General features: G+C 37.4%; 1 protein-coding gene across 1 annotated transcript in view; it reads left to right on the top strand.

Annotated features, from left to right (window-relative positions):
- The window catches only part of MTUS2 (microtubule associated scaffold protein 2), a 3,916,139-nt gene that overhangs the window by 1,043,241 nt on the left and 2,848,813 nt on the right, over positions 1-24,085 (top strand). Inside the window, exon 3 of the mRNA XM_044073264.1 lies at positions 20,933-21,027. The gene's annotated coding sequence lies outside the window, so the exon portion shown is untranslated. The remainder of the gene's footprint in view (positions 1-20,932; positions 21,028-24,085) is intronic.

Here is a 24,085-nt window from a genome sequence, read left to right as displayed (position 1 = left end):
TCTTCACCACTAGCGCCAGTGAGGAACATGCACATTGGGAGGATGACAAGTACACACACAGTAAAGTACAATTTGCCTTAAGAGCACACAGACATCACAGTCAGTCTGGAGCTGGTTTCTCCCTCTTTCTCCAGATCCCCAGTAAGACTCCCCAATGACATAGCTATAGGGTTAAGATTTCAGCTGAGTAGCCAAGCTAAGGCCTCCAGCACCCTCTGTGTTCAACCAGTGCTTTGTGTCCCTGCCCAGGTAGCTGACGCACATACACTTTGAGATTTGATTGATATACAAACACACACATACCTGGGAAAGGCTGGCACAAGTTTAATAGCTATATCTCCTTCTGCTCAGCCTGTAAGGTAGTACCAGCTACCACCAGCCACTCTTATTTATCAGCTACTATAAGGCCCTTACCAAAGGGTGTCCAATCCTACTGTGTAATGTTACTATTATCCAAATGGTAAGTGTGACCAAGGCCAAGGCTATTTAGGAATGGCCTATACAATGTCACCAAATACATATGCAAGTACCCTAAGAGCTTAAATATCTCAAAAACCAGCCACAATTAAAAGGTTTAATCTATAAAATTAAATTATAAATTATCAATAAATTCTCTCACTTGCTACCAAATACCATAGGAGTTCCCCAAGGCTCTATACTTGGTCCCTTTTTCTTCTCTGTATTCATAAACGACCTCCACTCAGTCATCCCCAAAGCCACCTGCATTCAATATGCAGATGATTCCACCCTGATTTGTTCTGATGTCTCTCTCCATAATCTCCAAGTAGCCACCCAACACTGTTTCGCAGCAGTTGAAAAATGGTTTTCGGAACGGAAACTCATTCTAAATCCCATAAAAACTAAGCTACTTCTAATCTTCCCCACTTCAGGAATCCCCTCAGGCCAATATCCGCCTCATTCTAATAATAAGATCTTTCATGTTCAATCCATTAATGGCACCATCATTGAACCTGTCACCAACACCAAACTACTAGGTGTTACTATTGATCACAAGCTCAAATTTGATGTTCATATTAGTCAAACTATTAAGACAGTTAACAAGAAACTAGGTTCCATGTACAGAATAAAGAATTTTCTAACTCCTTATACCAAACTAACTATAGCGCAAACTCACCTTCTCTCCACTCTACTGTATGCCTCCCCGGTCCTATCCTTTCTCAATAAAAATGAGCTCAACAAACTCTCAGTTGCTTATAACCACATCGCTAAATTTGTGACTGGGTCACCTTACCGTACTCACCACTGTCTCAACCTAAAGAAACTTGAATGGTTAGAATTACCTAATCTTCTTAAATTCAACCAACTTAAAATAATTAAGGAACCAGAAAAAAAACCCTCTCTGATCAAACTCCTGACCCCTTACTCCAACCTTAACTGCCTCCGATCGTCTAATAGTGTCCTGGTACAAATCATGAAATCAAATAACTCAGGAGGTGATGCACTCTATGCCAATTCTATTGGAAGGCTATGGAATTCCCTTCCCAATAACCTAAGACTAACAACTTCACTCAGCCATTTTAAAACCAGTCTCAAGTCATTTCTTAAGGCACACTGGCTATGCCCTTGTGACAATCCTGACTAACACTATGGCTCCTTACTACCCACTCATTATTATCTATAGGACTTCCTCACCTAAAACTTCTCTAGTTTCCTTTAAACCTATTCTCTATACACGTTAGCTTCCCTTAGACTGCCACCTCCTAAAACCATAGATTTGACTTGTCAATGATGACATAGCCTTCCCCCCTTGTGATTAAAAGCGCTAACCTATCTCAATATGTGGGGATCTACTCAACATTGTAATTGTGGAATTTAATAGAATGTATTTGTAATGAGTCTCTCTGTATTTTGAATGTTGCTGATGTTAGTCTATGTATCGTTTGTTCTTTTCAAATGTGGAGCTTTTCTCCCCGGGTCTCAGCTGAAAAGGGATATGTATCCAGTCAGACTAACCCGGTAAACAAATGTAAAATAAATAAAATAAATAAAATAAAGGTTTAAATATATTTAATAATAAATAATAAAAGAACAATACAATACTCCAACAACTCAACACAGTGACTACAGAGTTCAGAATCACAGGAGACATTTTAAAACAACATTGCAGGACAGTCTCAAATAAATACAGAAAAACATCTAAACTAATCTTTACTATATTCCTATGTATATCTAAGATAAATCACTTTTCCCTAGTTACTTACTATTAGCAAGACACAGGCAGAAGTGCTGATGAATGGGATGTTTCTAGGTCCAAAGACAAATACAAAATGCACAGACTCACTCTCTGAGATAGTTCTTAAATTAGTAATACACATTACGGCTAGGTTATCCAGGATTACATCACTTTTTGTCACCTGCCTTCAGTTCCCAGGCTAACAGAAACTAACATAATTTTTAACATCTCTGTGTGAGAAGTACATATCTCTCAGATGTTTGCCTAGCACTGTTTGTTGTAAAACAATTAACACTTTTACATTTGAAACCTAGTAATTATTTCTGTTTCAAGACAATAGAAAGAAACTTTTAGCTCTAGACAACCTGGCTCCTTGCTGCACTGAAACACAATTGTAAAACCCTTTACTTTTCACCTTATTTTCTTGAGGGTTTGCAAGTTAGCTCTGTATGTTCCAGCTTCTACCATGAAAACACACATTTGCACAAGCACATAGTTCATATACATTTCTGTTCTTTTCCAGTAGGGTACACTGTGGTTACATTCTTGAAGCTCAGTACATAACAAACAGTTCAACACACACTTTTGAACCAGTAGTTTAACATATGAGTAACATATAGTTCTATTACATTTGTAAGATAAGCTAGTGGATCATAATAATATTCACAAATGACATATGATTATTTACAAAATTCTAGATAGCTGGGCTGGCAGCCTCACAGTAGTATCGTGGGATGTGTTGGAAGTTTCCTGTTTTTGTATTTAAAATTTTTATGTTACACTGTTTTGTACCTCAGCTAAGGGAGACATTATGTTTCATTATAAATCCATGTCTCTGAAATGTTAAAAAGATTGGCATTTTTATAGTGGTGTATCCCATCTGTTCTCTACATATCAGATGATATCACTTTTACTGTGATACTTTTAATCAATGACACTGTTACACGGGCGTACTATCATACCTTGGTGCAGTGCTTTTCAAAGTTTATCTCTTAGCTATGCTAATGACTATATTTTCAGTGATCATTTTTATCAGGCATTTCAAGCTGTAGAAATCAGAAGCTGGGGACTGAGATAAAAGTGAAAATAGTGACAGACAGGAAGCTTCAAGTACCGAAATGAATATCAGAGTAGTAGAAAGTTAAGATGTGAGATGAGTAATTTGTATTTAGATCAGAATGCAGCACAACTTACCCAATGTTTGCAATGAGACACATAGCTGAGAAGAAGCTAGAGATGAAAAGAGTTCAGCTGGGCATTTCTAGGCATGGGAAAAGCGTATGACAAGGTTCCAAGAAAGCTGATGTGGGCAGTACTGCAGTGGTTTGAATTCACAGAAACATTGGGAGAATTAGTGCAGACTACATACAAGGACCCAATGACTCAAATACAAACAGCGTTCAAACTCACAGAGGGACTGGGTGTGCATTCAGCTCTAAGCCCATTGCTGGCTGTTCATATTATTGATGGACTACATTAGCAAACAGGTCTGAGGGGGCAGTTCAGCAAAGGTACTGTATGCAGATAATGTAACATTGCAAGCAGACTCTGAAGAAGAACTTCAACAAGTGATAGTGGAATGCAATGCAAGACTGAAGGCAAATGGGATAAAACTGATGATGATGATGATTTCAAGCTGCATTGTACTTTACTACTTTGAATACTGTAGAGGGCCTGCAGCCAAAGTTCTCCTTCAGAAATGGATGAAAGTTTACATATTAGACTTCTGATTTGTTATAATATAATGGTTGTGTGGGTGTATGTGTGTAATGCTTTTTACATTAGCAAAACAAACTGCAGCAAAATCTGACTGAAAATTTTGATTATTCATGTCTGATATAGTTTGTTTCTAACCTCTTGCTTTATGATCAGACCTGTACCATTCCATGCAGAAATTCTAGACTTTCCAGTCTGTGTTGAAATGTTTAATAGAAACCACATAAAGTGAAATATATACAGATAGTAACTGAAGCCCAAAAAAGTTGTAAAGTAACTATGTTATGCTGCATTCTGATCTAAATCTGAATCAGGAGGCTGTCTTTAGTTTTTGTAGTAACTTAGCTGTAAATGTACGAATGTATGTAGCTAAATAACTACCAGCATTTAGTTCACCCAAAGTAGAATAGTCCTGCCCCACGTGCTTAAATTCTAACTGCTGTGAAATGTTTCACAGTATTTCAGAGATTTTTTTTTTTTTGTCTTTTGACACTTTCAGTGATTCCTATTCCTACTAGAAGTTTTTACTTCTCTGTACTGTACATTTTTGAATTTTAAAAGTTGAAGTTTGTTTTGCATATTGCTGCTTGGTGCAGTTTGTTTTGACAATTATATCGCAGCATGCTCGGTATATGTTGCAGCTTACTATTTGTTGTGATTGTTTATTGATTATGTTTGTCTGTTTATTGAGAGTTTGTAAGAGTTATTTATTCTGTGAAACAGTCCATCATTGGTGGAATTGGCAGTTAAGGCTACCACTAGCCCTCATTCAGTTGTTTAACAGCTGGGATTTTTTTTAACTTTGCATGTTCCTGCTGTTTTTATTATGAGTAATAGTACATTTTCACATTATTACCAGTGGTTTCATAAATTAATTTTATTACAAACTGTTCTACTGCTATGGCCCAATTCAAAAAGAGTTTTCTCTCAGTGTGGCTTGCTGCAGTGTAAGCTGCCTTTTAAAAGGCCTTACACCGAAATAAATCACTTAAACAAGTCTTTTGGAATTGGGGCAGACTTACACCAAAGTAAGTCACTTTTACCAAGAGCAAGTCTTTTGGTATCTGGACTCTAGTGTCAATTTATACTTTGGCTACTTTGCATCTCATCCCTTTGAACTGTGCAGAGGGCATGAAGATAGCAGACTCAGTGGGTCTGTTCTTATTAGAGTACTTCCCAGGACCACCAATAGTAGTAGTATTACCCTTTTTTGATGAAATGTTGAGTTCCAGGAGAGAAATCTGATTATTTAAGACCACAATTTGTTACTGATGTACCTTCAGACAAGGCAGTATAAAATCCCTTAGGGAAAGAATCTTCATTCATTCATTCATCATTCTCTGATTGTCTACTTAAACAGATACAGAGTCATAGAAAAGCCTGTCTGTTATGGCACTCACTGGATGCAAGGTATGCAGATTCATCCTGAGCAGGGTGACAATCCATGGAAGGATACACACCCACACATGTGCATTTGGAATGCAGACCTGCAAATAATTTAGATAAATTACCAATTTACCTACTGTGTCTTTGGGATGTTGGAAGAAAACAAAGTACCCAATGATAATTCATGTGGACATAGTCAAGATGAGCAAACTTTGCACTGAAGACACCTGCCTGACAACCAAACTGGAGTATCAAAAGCTGGGAGGCAGCAGTGGTAACTGACATACCACCGTACAGCCCCAAAGTAATTTTGCTGTCCAGAAAAGTGTTTATTTTTATGAAAAGTGAATAAAAAGTTTTTAGAGGCAAATAGTAACAAGTGAATATTAATAAGAAGTAAACAGCATTCATTATTTAATTTTCCAGTACTCAGTTTATCCTATTTAGAGGGTCATGGGACAGCCAGAGTCAATCCCAGTGCTAAATAGGCATAAGGCAGAGAAACTAATCCAGAACAAAATGCCAGTCCTTCACAACATGCGCACACTCACTCTCACACACACAGACACACACACACACACACACACATATGCACACACACACTCAATCACATGCTCTATCCACACCTTTTGGCAGTTTGGAGGATGGTCACAGCATGTCTTTGGTATGGTGAAGGAATCTAGAGCAACTAGTGGACACAGGAAGGACATGCAAACTGTTTTCAAGAGGCACCTCAGTTTAGAACCAAACCAGAACATGAGGAGCTGTGAAACAGCAACTCTTAAGTACTGTACTACTGTGCCACAAGCAGCAACAAGTTTAAATGCATTTGTTCATTAATTTTTTGATATCATCTTTATTCTTTTGGAAGTCATGAGGGAGCCATAGCCTATCCTTGCACCCAGTGGATATAAAACAAAGAAATTAGCCCAGGACGGGATACCAGTCCCTTTTAGGGCACAAACATGCTCATGTTCACCCATTGCATGCACACATACAGGCAGTTCAGAAGATTGTTATTTCACTTATTATAGTGTATTTGGCATGTAGAGAAAACCAAAACACCCAACAAAATCCCATGTGGGCACAGAGAGGGCATATGGATAGGCTCTAAAGAGAGGGCACCTCAGGTGTGAACTGAATGAGTAGACCAGTTATCATGAGGTAGCAACAGTAACCGTAAACTAATTCAGTTGCACGAATTAGAAAACAGCAGTAATTATATAGTATACTGTGAACTGCGGGTGTCTTGCTATAGGCTGTAAGGGAATTTATATAATGATGTCTAGTGTTGAGGGGAATATTCTAAGCAATAGCTTTTGAGGTTTTCCATCACCAGTATGTCATAATGATGTAACTGTCCTTTTGCATCCATTGAATGCACATATTAAGTCTTGTCCTATGCATGATAATGTTCAAACAGATTTTTTCTTCAAAGAAAATTAACTTACTTTAACTTGAAACCAGTACAGTAATAGATGGAGTCAGCAGTTTTTGCCTTTAAGGCTGTAACCCCTCCACACTTGTCCAATACTGCCACAGAGTTCAAGGGTGTTTCATGCCCTTCTGCAAGAAACATGACCCATTCAAGACAGCCGTGCCCCCAGAAGCCATTGTTCTTGTTGTATCTTTAGTCTTTGTTGGGGATTCTACAATGGGACTAACTGCCCAAAAATGCACCTACCCCATCCCCAAGAAGGGTGGGGGGAGGCATTGAAGGAAATTGGAAAAGAGGCCAAAGTATTGGAAGCAATTAACTTGAGAGTGATAAGTAACAGAACCATGATAAGGCTAAGCACAAGTTTGGACTAGTAATGTCTCTGCAATTATGCAATTTCTAGTGCCCCCCCCCCCCATTCTGAATTTTACTCCAATTTTGCTTTGGGGGGCATTATTTCTTGCATACATAGTGCACCCTAGCACCCACTCTCCTAAGAGAACTGAGCAGGCTTACCAGTCCTTACCCACCTCACCCCGTTATCTCATGTAGCCACCAGGGACACTAGTCAAACCCAGGGCATGTGGGTCATAGCTTTATCCTGGTATATGATGGAGTCAGGGTAATGTAAGGCACTTCTTATGAGGCGTGGAAAAAGGTAAGCTGTTAGTTAAGCAGGAGCTCTGGTTTACATGTTAGGGAGAGAAGTGGGCAGGCCAATTGGATCAGTCTGTCCTTAGCCACTAGAAAAATATTATTATTCTTTGATTTTTTTTTTTGCAATCTGTTTTAAGAGGATGAATCCAAATGCAGAGTGTGGCCCTACCACCTATTCATGAAGGTAATTTAAATAAACTACCCTACTTTGCAAATATTATTTAGGGGGTGCTGCTAAGAAAGCTGGGCAGTGAAATAAACCAGGGTCCATCTTCACTCCAGGGATGTATTTATCCCTCGACTATAGCTGGGCACCCTGTATTTCTAGAGGCTTTAATTTTGGCACTAGCTGGTAATTCTATCAGTGTGTAATGCTCTGCTTACCATACTGCACTGGTGGCGTACTGAATTTTACTGACTGATACTTTAAAAAGATACAAGGCTTTAAAATGGTATAGTGAGGCAGCTACAATATTTTCCAGAATATGGAAGGATTGGCTAATGAGGCAAGGCTAGAAACATCTCTGTAGCCTGGAATGTAAGAAGAAAAAAAAAGTGTGTCCTTTCTGTGTACGTATTATTCTACAAAACAAGACGGTGTAATATCGAGAAGAAAAGAGTAGAGCTAGCATATTTGATAGTGTTACAGGGTGCAAATTTCAGATGGTCATTATGCGGTGCCATTTCACCAAAAGTGTGGCAATGATTTGGAGTGCTGTACAAGTTGGGCTGTTCAAGTGTGAACTTATGGAAAGTTTTAAGAAAAATTTGAACACATTGGACTGGGAAGGCAGATGGGAAAAAAAGGCAGTTTGGTGGGCAGTGTTTTTTTACTCAGTGTTGGGCTCTGTGTTTAGATCATCTTTCAGCTGCATTACTGCATATTTATATTAAGCAATGTTTGATCTGCATTTTTGTTTGAAGTAGGAAGCTAGCATGGTATTTCCTGACATGTTATTATTTTGATAAACTCTATCCTGGAAGTTAGCCCTGTATTTTTTGATTTATAGTGGAATGTGAAGTTTCTTTTGGACCAGAAGGACTTAAATCCTTGGTATTTATTGTCTGTCATCCAGATTGCCACAGCTGTCAGCATTTTGAAAATGATGGCATTATTATTTAATAGAATGATGCACAAGTAGCCTTCGGGGGCATTGTCACTAAGGAGGGCAAAATCATGCCGGCAGCAGAGCCTTGACGAGCCCTGGCGGAATCATCTGTCAGCTCCATCCATTAATTTTGCATCATTTAATTCATTATTCTAACTTAAAATGACAAAACAGTCTGGTTGTAAAGCAGTGAATTGAAATCAATTTTTCTATATATGTGGTCAGAAGCAGACAGCAAAGTAATACAGAGGCATGAACACCCAGCTAATATTAACAGTTTTCTGGAAGTGTGAGCTGTCATAATCTACATAACATAAGAATCAAAAAGGAAAGGTCGTGCAGCGTATGGATCGTCAGGTAATGATTACTTGGTGTAGGTTTATTAAAGCTAAGTACAGCCACCTTTAAGAAATCTGTATCAGACATAACCTCTCAACTATCCAGATTTGCGCCACATGTTTTTGTTTTTCTCCTCATAACGTGTGGTTTTCTCTAAAATCGAGGACTGTAGGTATTAAATAATGAGAAGCATTTGAGTTTGAGACTTCATATCCTTCAAAAATTGCACTTTAATTCAAAACCTGTTTTTCTATCAGCTTTCTAAGTTTACAAGAGCAATATTTAAAATTTGTCCCCCCTGTTATTTTTGTCTTTCTCCATATTTCTTGTGCTAGAAAGTTAAGATTTCAGGTTTTGCATAAACAAACCAGTTCTGGCCTGATACAATGTAACAGATGAGTGTGTCTATGCTGGTACTCATGCAGCTTCCCAGAATTAAGTCAGCCATATTGCTGTATGGACTTTATCTCCCCAGGCTGAAAATTCTATGACTTATTTATTCCTTGGCATGAGAGTTGAGCTAGCTGAGAGTATAAACTATCATTAACATGCATAGTTTTCTTAGTAAGTCCTAGCCTTCTTTTTCTATGTGCCCAGTCAAGTTCAGTGGGTTGGCATACAGTGGGTCTTCATATATGTCCACTCTTTTGCATGCAGTGTAAACAGCTGACTCTGTTTGCCTTGTAAGTTGCATTCCAACATGAAGATCAGTCTGTACTGGGACTTTAACCACAGAGAGTGTCCGTAGATGTACCCCCCCCCCATGAAGAGGTAAACAGATTTAAGTGCCATCATTCCTCATCTCCATAGGTGCCCAAGTGGCTTATCTAACTTGGGTTGCCTGGGTCATAGTCAGTGCTTTATCCCTTTACTCCAACAGAGCTGCCTAAATCTGGCTGAAAACCTTGCTGTGTGACACAGTTCACTAGTTTCCAAGTCACTGGGTGGTTGCAAACAAAGGACAAAAATGTTGAGTATTTTGTTGCATTTTCTTTTGAGAACAAATCTATGAAATTTTTTTTTATTTTTTTATTTTATTTTACTTTTGTTGACCGGGATGGTCCGACTGGATACATGTCCATTTTCAGCGGAGGCCCGGGGAGAAAAGCTCCACAGAGAAAAAATACAATACAAATAAGTTTACAAATTACATAGATGAAAAAGATACTAGTTAACATGTTATATACATTCATGGATAGGCTGCTGTTAGCATTAGCACAGAAAAATTGCAACTCTGAGTATACCAATGCATCTCGAGAGACATTAGAGTAACTGTGTACAGTGGGTCTTCATATATGTCCACTCTTTTGCATGCAGTGTAAACAGCTGACTCTGTTTGCCTTGTAAGTTGCATTCCAACATGAAGATCAGTCTGTACTGGGACTTTAACCACAGAGAGTGTGCTTCTCATTATTTAATGCCTTCAGTCCTCGATTTTAGAGAAAACCACACGTTATGAGGAGAAAACCAAAATACTCATTTGTTGCTGCCTTTGAAAAACAGACATGTTTTAGTATAATGAAAGAAGTTTAGTTACCTAGATTGGTTCCTACGTAAATTTAACATAGCTGATTAAGTGAACAGGGAACTGTTTTACAGAAGTGTCCCACAGGGAAAAGCACAACAGCATACATCTAGAGTATTTCCCATTAATGTAATTACAGTATCAAGTAAATGAAATTGCTAACAGTAAAAAGCTACAGTGCACTCATGCATTGTTAGTTCCCATTTTATTGTGTTTAGGCTCAAAAAAGTATCAGGGCCTGTACTGGCAAGCAGCGACCATAAGGAATGAGACTAGTGCTGGAGCGAACACCAGTGCATCACAAGACACACCTGCAAACATGTGCACATACCGCATACAAACACATGCAGCACAAAGTCTTGGGAAAGTTTTCAGGCTAAAGCTGTAAAAGTTCATCTCACGAATGAACCAAGTTATTCATTGGGAATATGGAAAGCTACATAAAAAGAATCATAAACAGTCAGAACTGTCACATTCAGTACCTGTGTGTGTGTGTGTGTGTGTGTGTGTGTGTGTGTGTGTGTGTGTGTGTGTGTGTGTGTGACACAATAGAACAGTTTTCTTTAATTAAGACTATTCCATAATTTGATGATGCTTACACCAGTATCCGATTCCTGGTTTGCTTATTTTATAGCAGTAATTTGTGATGAAAGCAGATCAAGCGTACTAGAAGATTCATGGTTATGAAAACTATCCTATGAAAGGAATAATCAAATTTTTCAGAATTTGCTGAGGTAGACATACAAAGAGCGGTGTTCAGCCTGTGATGCATACTTCTGTTTGCAATGCAGCTAGCATATTATTCTCTGGCTGAGTACACAATTTCATAAAATGCTGTGCTGTTTAGTATAGTTTGTGATACATTATAACATTTCTACGCCATCTGTTAAAAAAGTCACAGCTCCAGATGTAGTTAGTGAAGACAATCACTGGGTATCAGTAGGTAAATGAAAGCTCTTCTTTACTTTTGTGTATAATGACATAACTGGCCAATGATCTCCATAGTGCTAAGTGAACATAGTTTTTGCTGACTATCAAGCACGACCATCTGCTTGAACAGAGTAGTAAAATTATATACAGAACCAATTTTATGCAAGATTAATTTTGCTGACAGATTCTCTGCGGTGTCATAGGAAGACAGTTCATATTGTTGGAAAACAGTCATTAATTGTATCGCTGTATGATTGCCGATATGGTCTGCTAATAAACAGCTTCATTCAGTGTCTCATCTGTTTAACATAGTTCTCTGTCTCAGCATGGATTGTGTCACAAACTTTCTTTTGCCAGGAGACTTCCTCTGCTTGGAAGTGAAAGATGCAGGATGCTGTCCCAGTTTGTTTGATCTCAGCAGATATTTTTTTCTTTTTTTATTGAACCGATGCCCAAAGAACATGAGTGAACAGCTGTTTCCACAGACTGTTCTTGTTTCAGAATCAAAATCAAAAGAAGCATACGATCCAAATTTTGATGTTGCACATTTCATATCAAAATGTTTTTGTTTCAGCTAGTACTGAAAGCATAGTACATTCTACGTAGTATGGTATCATTCTAGGGGAAAATTCCAGGATTCTTCAGTTAAAATATGTATTGTGTGTGCTAGTGTAAAAACAATACATTTATATAGAAAAATGCACCCTGTATGGCATTTTTTCCTGTTATCATTTATTGTATAATCTTTATTGACAATTTTGTATCTTACAAGAGTCGTGTTATTTGTCTGGTAGGCAAATTGTCAGTTTTCATTTCTGAATGTGCCTCAGCAATATCTGACACATTGTGTATGGTCTAAATAGTTAACTGTGAATGCTATAAAAAAAAAATATATATATATATATATAAGTAAATGGCTCAGCAGGTAGCATGCTTTCCTTTGATGTTGAATGATCAGTTTACGTATAAATACCAGAAGTCTGTGAGTTCTATTGACACTTTTGGTGATAAGATTAATTTTGTCTTTCTCGTTAGTATAGTGAGACCAGGCTTTGACTCCCCGATGAGGATTAGGTGCATCTTTTAGGGAGTTGGGGTTGGAATAATGGTTAAGGTGTTTACCTCACAGACATAAGGTACAAGGTTTGATTCTCACCTTTAAAGGGAAATTGTCTAGGGTTAAAATGGCATGTGAGGGCAGCTAGCCTAGTACTAGTGTTAACCTATGTGATTTGCAAGTGCTGATTCCTTTAGTAATTCCAGAACAGTTTTTTTTTTTTCTAAAGATATTTTAATAAAGATCTATATTATTTAAATAAAATTTAAACAGCAAAATTAAAGCTATTTACAGTATTTACAAGATGCACAATAGATTAAATCATAAAAAAATTAAAGGCAGTTGAGTATATTCTGATCAGTAATTGATAAAATAAGTTCATTTTAATTCAGTTCATGAATCAGTCATTTGAAGAACTTTGGTGCAAGGACTGAAAACATACTCGTATTACATTTTCTTGACTTTATGATTTTGCATTCTTCTGAGATCACTTCCTTTAAGAGATGGAAAAAGTCATTAAATTGAGGTGGCTCAGAACTGTTCCACTTTCTAGCAAATGTTTCCTCGTGATTGCTAGAATAGTGCAAAAATATAAAAATGGTCTTTGTTTTCTGAATTAGAAATTGGAATGTTAAACATTACCACACTGACAGTGACGCATTATCACACCATAGTGGTGTATGAAGTTATTAACATCATTCCAGTAATCTTTTAATACAATGCATTCAGGTAAAATATGCTTCTAGTGTGTGTGTGTGTGTGTGTGTGTGTGTGTGTGTGTGTGTGTGTGTGTGTGTGTGTGTGTGTGTGTGTGTGTGTGTGTTGTCTTTCGGCTTATCCCAGTTAGGGGTCGCCACAGAGTAACTCCGGTCCGCTAATGTTTGGTAGTGGATTTTTATGTGCCGATTTACCAGCCCTGACGCACAACCTTCAACGAAGGCACGCCCATTCACGCATGCCTCCACACAGAAGACGCTCTGAGAATCAAACCGGACGTCTTGCTGTGAGGTGACAATGCTACCGCAGCACCACTACAAAGCTATAATATTTAAATTACATCTCCATTATGGATTGTTAGATTCTCTGAATAGTATGGGAATTATATTAGGAGTAACAGCTGCCCTATTTAAATATTTCCAAGTGTAAATTTTCAGATTATGAACTAAAGAGTTGCCAAATTATTTTATCATTAGACCTTTAAAGACACCATCCAGTTTTTTCTTCTTCTAACAGCTATTTCCATAAATAAAACATCACACTGTAGAACAAACCAGACTTCACACCACACATTCCAGGCCAGATGAATTCACTCAGTTTAGTACACAGACTAATTTATTAAAATAAAATAAAAATAACTTCTGCAGTAAAAGTTAACAGCAAAACTTCAAACTCTTATACCATTAAGAACAAGTAACACTTCTCTGGCGCCTCAGCTTTCAGAAAAGCCTTTTCAGAGTACATCTTTCTGCTAGTAGTAGATAAATTTAGCTAATCTTTACCCCTCTTTCTCTTCCATCTGTCCCTCAAGATATACCTGAAACTGGTTTGCCTCCAGCTGTCACACAGGATCAAATCCTAATAGTGCTATCCAAAGCTAAAAATATTGCATTGATGGGTCCTGACAATATCCTTGGATGCATCGTAAATATCATGAAGCACAATTTAGCCACACCCATAACATTGTTCAAGCTCAGATTCCATGCAGCTTTTGTACCAAGTGAATGGAGAACAGCTGCTGTTATTCTCTTGCATAAGGATGAACCTTCCACAGACCCAGGCAATTCCAGGTCCATGAATCTGACCAGCCTCATATGCATAGCCATGGAAAGACTTATCATGGAGGAAAGACTTATCATGGAATTAATCAGCCAGGATATAGGAAATTTCCAAACTCTGGTTGCATCTCATTCTGAATTTACCAAGGATAGGTCATGTTTTCTCAACCTGGTAATTTTTTTGAGAAGGTAAATGGTACACACTGCATACCTCAACCTGACCAAAGCTTTTGACACAATTCCCCACTCAGGCATAGTAGAAAAGCTAAATAAACTGTGAATAACCCCCTGTGTGTCACCTGTTGGATTGCCAGCTGGTTGTCAGATTATGATAATCAAAATAGAGGGAATTACATTCACAAAGAGACCAGTCCCGTGGGGTCCAGTATTGGGACCTTTCCTGCATGGCATCAGCTTTTCTGAAGTAAAAGTCAATTCTAAAGGGCTCTAGCTGACTTTGTTTGCAGATGGCTGCAGGTTAGGAGTAGTTATTGAATCCTTAAATGACTTAGCCGTCCTGTAGGAATGTTTGTCCCAAATGCATAGCCAACGCCAGACAAATGCCCAGCATTACAAAATACTCTACTGTACTATTCACCCACTAGCGAGCTTATCTTTAGCAATAAACTCTTACTGTGTATTAGTGAAACATTCAATACTGCTGGAGACACTCTACATCTGTTATATGACAAAACTCTGGAATGAAATCCCCACATAGTTAAAACAGATTAACTTTGCTTAAACAGCACCTGCGTCAATAGTGGTTCTCTTTTTCCTGCTCACCTGACTAGATATGTTCAGATTACTTTTCTCCAACTCTTACAGCCACTTTTCTTACCAATCTTTTATACCTTATTGCTCCTTCACATACTGAACTAATTTGTCATCTCTTTGTCTTTCTCTCACATCCCACCACTAACTAGAATTCCTCCCCTGTCCATTTATCCTCATGCTCATTTCTATAATTTCTCATTTCATATGATTCTCTTATCATCAATTTTTAAGCTACATTACTATTTGTCTATCTGTAAATTATTTGAAATAGTTGAAATCTTTTGTGTATGAGCAATCATATTTTAATGGACTCCTGGGATTTAATAAGTCATTTTACCCCTGACGTGTATGTTGAGAATGCACTGTTTGTACTGATGTTGTTGATCTTTTTGGTTGCATTCCATTTTGTGTTAAATTCTCATTTTAAGAACAGTTGGCTTATGTATATGAGATTCCTGATGGCATCTTTCTTTTGTGGAAGGATTCACGCTCAAAGTTGGAGGGTTTTTTTTGAGTATATCAATTCTGCTACCAGCTACTTTAAGTTTATATATACATATAAGATTTATGACAATTTTTTTAACTACTTGGATGCCATGATTTATAAGGAAGACAGCCAATTTACATCAAGTTTTTACAGGAAACCCACTTTTTTAAACTCCTACCTGCACTTTAAGAGTTGTCACCCACTGTCCCAAAAGAAATCCGTGGCAAAAGGGCAATTTGTCTGAATTTCAAGGATGATTACCGACAAAATGTTTTTTGCTCAAGAATGCCAGAGATTAGCTGAAATGTTTTATGTTAGGGATTACCCCAAGGGTTTTGTTACTGAAATTAGAGATAAGGTAGCTAAATTAAGACATGTAAGGTTTTGTCTGATCTTGGGTTTGTCTGATCTTGGGCCAGGTGACAAACCAGATAATCCACCTCCTCAGCTTGATTTTAATAAAAGTCTAGTGTTAGGACATCTTCCAAGGAACAAGGAAGTCAAAAAATTATTTATAAATATTGGCCGTTACGTAATTCTGACAGCAACATTTCAGCAGTTATAGGTGACAGACCGGAATTTGTACATAAAAGGGGCAAAAATTTGAAATGTATTTTTGAAAATCCTGCTTTAAGGAATTTTACATCCGCAAAAAGGATGACTAGATGTGGACGATGCAAACTGTACCCATGCATTTTAGAAGAAGAATCTATCACTGTGGCTGAGGGCAACATGAAGGTAAAATTAGTTGGTTCATGTAATTGCTTGTCCTCGGGAGTAGTGTATAGTGCTGTATGTGATCCTTGTGGAGCTTTCTATATAGGTAAGACTGAGAGGTCTTTAAATATGCGCATTTATGAACATAACTATGATATTCATAGAAAAAATACAAACAATGTGCTGTATAAACATGCAGAGGTTTGTGTGGATCACCAAATATTTAGATTTGGGATGTTAGAGAAGGTAACACAAAATCCCAGGAGTGGCCCTTGGGAGATTATTTTAGAAACTTGGGAATTAATGTGGCAGCTTCACCTAAATTCACAAGATCCCCAGGGTTTGAATAAGCATATTTTAATTCCTAGTGTGCTCAAATTTAGGGCTATGGTTTTGTAAGATTTTAATAAAGCACCCTTAAATAAGGATATTTGTTACTTTTATAATGAAGGTGCTATTTATATGTATTGCAGAAGGAGTTTAAAGTTTATATGGTTTGAATGTCAACGTATATTTTTATAAAACACTTGGTAAAAACAGAGGTATATTAATTTTGTCAGCTATTTACTATTATTATTATTGTTATCATCATCATCATCATCATTGCTGATGATGAATATGTAATGGTTTATAAGAGAGAAGTCTGTTTAAGAAGATAAAGATTGTACGACTTTAAGACAGTTCAGATATGGGGCAATATGCATTTTTTACTGGTTTTGATGAAGTCAAAGTAAAATATAAGGACATCAGCTCTAAACCACCTTGTAATAAAGTTTAATTCAATTTATTCTCCTGGTGTTTCTGGACATTTGTGACAGTACCATTTAGACTTTGTAAATTACTATTAACCTCAAAAACACCTCAGTTTGATCATTTTCCTGCATCCATCATGCTATAAATACATTAACTATTATTGTATTTTATTTTTCTATTAAAAATAGCCAGCATATGTTAATTTCTCTCTTTTTGTGCTAAAACGCTATCGTCATATAAGAAATATCTAAGACTCATGTAAATAAGCTCATGCACAGATCTTTTACCCTGCAGTTATACATGTGCATAATGTGGAGCTTTTCTCTACTGGCTGTCACTGAAATGGGTTTTACCCAGTTGGATTTTTCCCTTTCTACAAAGGCAAATAAATAAAATCTTGGACTGAAACTAAATACCAAAAATGCATTATTGTATCCTTTGGGAAGTCATGTATCCCAGGGGACTGCCATACTGACAATACACCCATAAGGGTTTTTCAGGATTTGGAAACATTTGGACAGTTATTGACCATGGGATGGGTAAAGCAAATCTGTAACAAAATGGAATAGGTTATTTTGAGAGCAAAAAAAAGGGGGGTCATTAGCTAGGCTTAGAATGGCCCACAAGGACAGCACACCTAGTACTTACCAATGAACCTGTAAAGAGATAGGTCTGTACAGTTTGTTGGATCTTTACCAACTTTTAATGTTGGAGTAATCATCAGATGTGTCCAAGATGGGGTAAAATGGAGATTTGTTTCTATTTCTAATATAACTTGATGGAAAATTATATTAAAATTAAAGGGCATCATTTATTAATTTCAGAAATTAAAACATCTGTTCCAGAAGCTTTATTAATTTTCAGTTTTTTAGTTTTCTTACTTTTATAGAAATTAGTTTAGTGAATTTAGATTTATTCTCTTCAAAAAGGTTATTAATTTTTACATTTATTTTTTTAACAATAGTGGTAATTCTTTTAACAGTTGTGTATTTAAGTTATTGCAGGAAACTCTAAATTCAGATAATATACCTTCAGTATAGTACATAGACTCATGCTAGGCTAGCTACCCTTCTGGGCTATAGCCACATTCCCTGATGAGACTCAGACCCTGTACTTTATGATTATAAGATAAATACATTATCCCTACCCCCAGCACTAGCATATCCTGTGGGGACTGAACCCATGATCTTTTGCATGTAAAGGAAATGTAATAACTATACCACAAAGCTTTAATGTCTGTTTAAATTCATTATTCCCTTTATTTCTAATGTCCTTTATACTGTTAAATCTACATTGAATTGTAGATCTTGTAGTTAAATTATGCATGTCTTTTGGGTTCATTGCATATCTAAAGGTTTTTAATTTTTTCTAGAGCTATTACTGATTTATGAGATAAAATAGACTTATATTCTTCATTCATTTAAAATTTGATTAAGGATGTATTTATTTCCTTTCTGGAATTCCTTAAGAAGGCGAAGAAACCTTGGCCGGATTCTTTGGCTGTCCATCCTCCACTGGATGTTCCTCTTGAAGTGGGTGAAAGCTCTCTAGGCCATCCAGTGTCTACATTGGATTTCTGTGCTGCAACCCTGTCAGAGGCTGGCATGAATCCTTCTTTTCGCACATCCTCCGAGGCTTTGCTGGTACCTGTTCCAGACGACAAGGGGAAACCATGGTTGATCATCTTGGAGGGCTCTAGAGGGATTTCACAGATTCTGGTCAGGGAAGAGGTGCCGGGTACTCTTATTGAATCTCATCAATGTTCGGAACCTCTGGTGTTTGTCAGGGCTGACATCCCTGCTAAGAAAAAACAAAAGACTAGGCATACTTCTGTATTCCCTAAGTATCCTCAAATGAGTTTCTATGCCTACCCCCCCCCCCCCTTGGACTTCTTCTCCTTCCAAGCGAGATAGGGAACCCAATTCCTCAGATGGAGATTCCAAGTCTGACGACTTGATCACTTGCAATCAGTATGATGGCTGCTATACTCTTGTCTTTGCATGTGTGTTCCTATACACATAAAGAAAGTGTGTTGTTGTGTCCAGTTTGGGAGTACCATACCCATGTCTATGTCCCCTGTTCCCTGTTGGGTCTGTATTGCCCACAGACCTCTACCTACTGGTGGCATCACCCAGGATGGGTGTGCCAGTGTTATCCACATATTACCAGCTTCTCCTGGATAGCAACTCCATATCCTAAGCAGCTACTCAAACTCAGTTTTTTCTGGGTCATAGTGAGAGTTTTATACCTTTTTACCACAGAGCTAGGCTAATCATATAGAAGTGATCAAAGTTATATCAAGTAAAGATCTGAATGGTAGTTGTAGTAGCATCAAGGAATTCAGAAGTCAGTAAGTACAGCCATATTATCTGAGTGGACAGTTATGACATCCAAGTGAAATAAGGCAAGTTGGTAGTATAATCTCTTTCATACTTGCTTTAGTTGCGTGTATAGGAGATTATACATTTCAGAGTAGTTACTTTGAATGAGCTATTTTGGATTTTTGGACTGATTGTATGTATGGAAGTTTTCTGAAATGCCCCAGATTTCATCAGAAACATTCACTTAAACTGGTTTTGAAAAATCCAATTTTTATAGTCAAATTGACTTACAGGCTTCTTAGAGTTCAATTTGAGTGACTGTATAAGACTTAAATTCTATTTTTGTGGCATCAATGTTGTTTTTGGGAGAATTTTGGGTTTGCATAGCTGTTCTGAGTAACATTCCCGTTGTTTAGAAACAGACTTTTCATAGTCTGGTTCTTTGTGGGAAGTTGCCCTTACAGGGCCTAACACTACAAATTTCTGAATAATTGGAAGCTATGTCACAGCCAACATTTATAAAAGCATTAACGTTTAAGTAAGAATAATGTGCCCATGGTATGTATCTTAAGCTTTGATTAGTATGCCTAACTGAAACTTTTTTTGTACCTGTAAAAGGAAAAATGTAGTCTAACATAATTGACCTTTTACATATTATTGAAATCTAGGGTACATTATATATATATTTATTTATTCTTTATTGACCAAGTTAGTCCGCTAGGCTAGTGACTTCTTTTTTGGGGAGACTTGAAATGGTGTTTATACTACTAGGAGAAATTTGGCCAGTGAATTGTGGAACTTCCCCTACTCTTCTAGATATGTGCAGTGGGGTCTTTTACAGCCACTTAAGCTACCACCAATATAGGCAGATGGGACCTCCATTTAACATCTCATCCAAAGGGCAACACACCGAGGAGTGCAGTACCTCTCTAACTCTGCTTTGTAGTCTCAGCAGTCCATTTACTCGGAGTATGAATAGAACTCATAGCCTTCTAGTCTTCTAGCATTAAGGTTAAGTGCAACCTGTTGCACTACCAGCACTGCAAATAATAATGAGTATTCATTAAATTGAATTTGATATAGAATCATAGAATCACAAACTCTGCAAGGCAGATGGACTATGTGGACATTTACACCATTCTCGTGCTCGCGTTTAGACCTTACCTCTATTTCCAAGGAGCAATAGGCCAGTCATGTCTGGGGTATATTTATAAATACCCATCCAATTGTCTTAATCCCTTTTTTAAGGAAGAGAGTGTGCATAGTATCAAATGATTTACCAGTATTTATTGCCTTAATTTGAAATGTATTATTCTTTATGGTATTTTATTACAGTGCTTCTCTAGAAAACGGTTTAAGCAGAATCTTTATCTTAGCACAGAGAGGATATATGTTTTGTATGCATGTTTAATTGAAGGAGCACTTTCTAAAGTAATGGTGTCCCAACTGCTTAGTCTTTTACTGTATTAACTTGTACATGTAATAATTTAGAAAATTACCAATGGAGCACAATTAAAGTAGAATTCCTTGAATGGTTAGGTAGGTAGGGAGGGAGTGTGATTTTGCAGTATAACACGCCAAATTATAAATAGTCATAAGCATACCATGGTGGTTTTCCTTAAAAGTATTTGAAAAAGATTAAACAGCATTTGTACCCGTAAAATAAGTAATGAGAGATTCCACGGTGAAAGCCAAGGCAGTATGCATAAGTTCCTCTTTTATACTTCATTTGCTTTTTTCTCTTCTTTTTACAGAAAAAGATCTCTTACTCTGATGTGTTATAAAGAAAAGATCCAGCAAAGGGTTTCTGATGATTTTATGTGACATTGGCAAAGGCATTTACAATCTAGTAAGTAACATTTATTTATATACGATGTCAAATCTCTCAGAATATTATTACTGTCATTTAAAAATTTGGATGACGGGAAGGATTGTGATTTTGCAGTATAACACACCAAATTATACATGTACAGTCATAAGCATACCATGGATATCTTCCATCCATCTTGTGCAATGTTATGATTAAAATGAAGTAAAAAAAGTTCTGAAAATGTTTCATTAAATGCATAGGTCATCAGCCTAGATTTCTTTTAAATGTCTCAGTCAACTGGCTTTTGTCTGTCATGTATTTGTGTGTGTGTGTGTGTGTGTGTGTGTGTGTGGGTGTGTGTGTGTGTGTGTGTGTGTGTGTGTGTGTGTGGGTGTGTGTGTGTAGCAAGTTTCAGAGAATCATTCAGTGAACATAAAAGGAAATTTTTTCTTGCATGTTTTGCAACAGTTGTTTAAACGTCTAGTAGACCTACAACACAGTAATGGGAGGAACATACAGGGACAGATGTAATAAGAAGTCAGATAATTAACTAGGCAATAATGCAAAAAGAATTGCCTGGAAACAATGGAATGGGAAACTAACTTATACAGCCAGCCAGAGAATCCAGTCAGTAAGTTAAGCACTACTTTGAAAATGCATGTATTTATTTATTTATTTTGTTAGCTGGGGTAGAGTACTGTTCACAAATGGCCAATTTAAGTCTTAGCCCAGGTATGAAAAAAGAGATGGACATTTCATCAAAAAAGAACATGATTGTTAAAAGATAACAAGGTGTTGTTAGAGATTTCTAAGGCCAGCTCTTTTTCATTCACATTTGCACCTCAGCAACAGTATTTGTAAGACCCAGTCTTGACTAACTGCACATAGAGCAGTGCAGTAGGACTATCTATATTCTAGATTGCTGCAGTGTCATGTGTGCTGAGTACATCTGTTTCACTCAGGTGAAAATGACAGAAAGAGTTAGCACCTCAGGAGAATCCAGCAGTTGAAGTGGGTACCATAATTCCAAATATAGATGTATAAGACGATCCCAGTGTTCAAATATACAAGATGGACAGCTGCAGCAAAACACTATATAAGATACTAACGTTTCCAGTACCTGTGAATTACACATTTCCAACATTTCACAGGAAAATTAAAAAGGTTCAAACACTTATTTTACATGATCACCTTCTTCTTTAAGAAGTACTGATGCCACAGATGTTCTGTAGTTCATTTATTAAAAAGGACTACATGTTGAGTGCAAAAGTATTTTGTTTTAATTTGAATGCCACTGTAGGCAGCGTAATCAGCTTTTACATATGTCTAGTCTTTATGCCACCTCATTATGTAACCCTTCTGAAACCTGTAATGCATGATGCCCAAACTAACTTCCAAAGTGAAAAGGTTCTGACCTGAGAGATCACTCCTCTTTGACTAGCTTTTGGATATGTAGAGCAACATATAGCACTCCCAATGGAGGGGAAAAATATAGCACGCTCAATGGAGGGGCAAAATATAGCACTCTCGATGGAGGGGCAAAATATAGCACTCCAGATGGAGGGGTAAAATATGGCACTCCCAGTGGAGGGGCAAAATATAGCCCTCCCAGTGGAGGGGTAGGAGAAACGAGCCTGATCAGGGTGCTGCGCTGTGAACTGGTAGCCAAAAAAAAAAAGATAAAAAGAAGCAGTTTACATGTAGCAAATTAAATAAAGCAAAATGTAAGAAATTAAACAGCAGGAGGACCAAATGGCCACATTCAAAGCCACCTCACAGGAAGAACTGCTATGTACAATATTTGAAAAGCTGGTGGGAAAAGCCATAGGAAGATAGCAGAAAGAGGTGGAGAAACAAAGAAAAAGTACAGGACCTGAAAGATAAGAATAGCACTTAGGTCTGAAATGCAGGAAAAATTAAAAGGTTAAAAGAGCTAGAGAGACTGGTGAAATGGCGTTTAGAAAACAGATCCCAGTGTTGCAGCATCGGTGTATTAGCAGTGTAGTAGAAGTACTTGAAATGTAGCTGACTTTGTTATGTAAGAACTAATTAATGAAAGATTTGAGTTTCTCAATTCGCTGAAAACTACATTTGAGTAAATACAAGGAATAGCAAGGAAAAAAAGGGTTAGGAGAAAGACTGTCGAAACAAGTATTCACGTGCTTGCACTGTTGTAAGGCAAAAGAGGAAATATTGAGACAAACCAGAATATTAAAGGCAATCCCATTTAGCGGTCTGTACCTAACAGTAGTGGAGGACTTAAAAAATAGAGAAGAACTTTTCCAAAGACCTGTATAAGTAAAGAAAATGAATGGCAGACAAAATCCTCAGACTAATAGTGCTGGAGATAAATGTATGGATAGGTTACCCAGTGATCATGTTAATGCACTGGAGAGGAGGAAGGGTAAGACCACAAGCAGAGTAAGAGATGAGAAGCTTTATTGCAGACATCTCAACAAGCAAAATCTCCAGGCACAAAGATAACATTAACTTTTCAAATCTCACACAGGAGATAAAATGGAGACTGGAGCTGTGACCTACATTGAGTGAGTGTGTGTGTGTGTGTGGGGAGGGGGGGTGAACACATGATTTAGATGCCCTGAGGAAAAAAAGAAAACAAAAGAGGGCAAAAATACTACAAACTGGAAGTGGAAAGAAATCACAGACAATGTGAGTAACAGAACCTGTACACGTGAGAAGCAATACAAAACATTACTAATAAATGAAACAAAAAGACAGGCAAATGAATAAAGGCAGGCAAGCAGTTGGTAGAGAGACAGAGGGAGAAAGAAGGTGAAAGAGATATACAAAAGGGAAGAGAAATGCACGAGAAGCCAAAATGCAGAAAGATGCAGATAAAGAACAAGGGGTGGGGTGACAATTAGATGAGGCGACAGCTGTTGTGTGGTACCAGGAGATTTTAATGCACAGTGCTGGGCTCACAGAAGCTGGACAGGATGCAGTAGGAGATCAAGGGATGCAGAAGCAACATTATTGAGAGGAGTGAGGAAGAAAGAGACAGAAGAAAAACGGAAGCGTACTTAAATGGTACAGCTGGACAAGTAGGGGAGGTGAATAAGGGGAACTATATTAAAAG

Source organism: Protopterus annectens, chromosome 5.part1 (assembly GCF_019279795.1).
Source record: "Protopterus annectens isolate FY-2018-M chromosome 5.part1, PAN1.0, whole genome shotgun sequence".
NCBI classification, from domain to species: domain Eukaryota; kingdom Metazoa; phylum Chordata; order Ceratodontiformes; family Protopteridae; genus Protopterus; species Protopterus annectens.
This window is presented reverse-complemented; position numbering and strand designations above follow the sequence as displayed.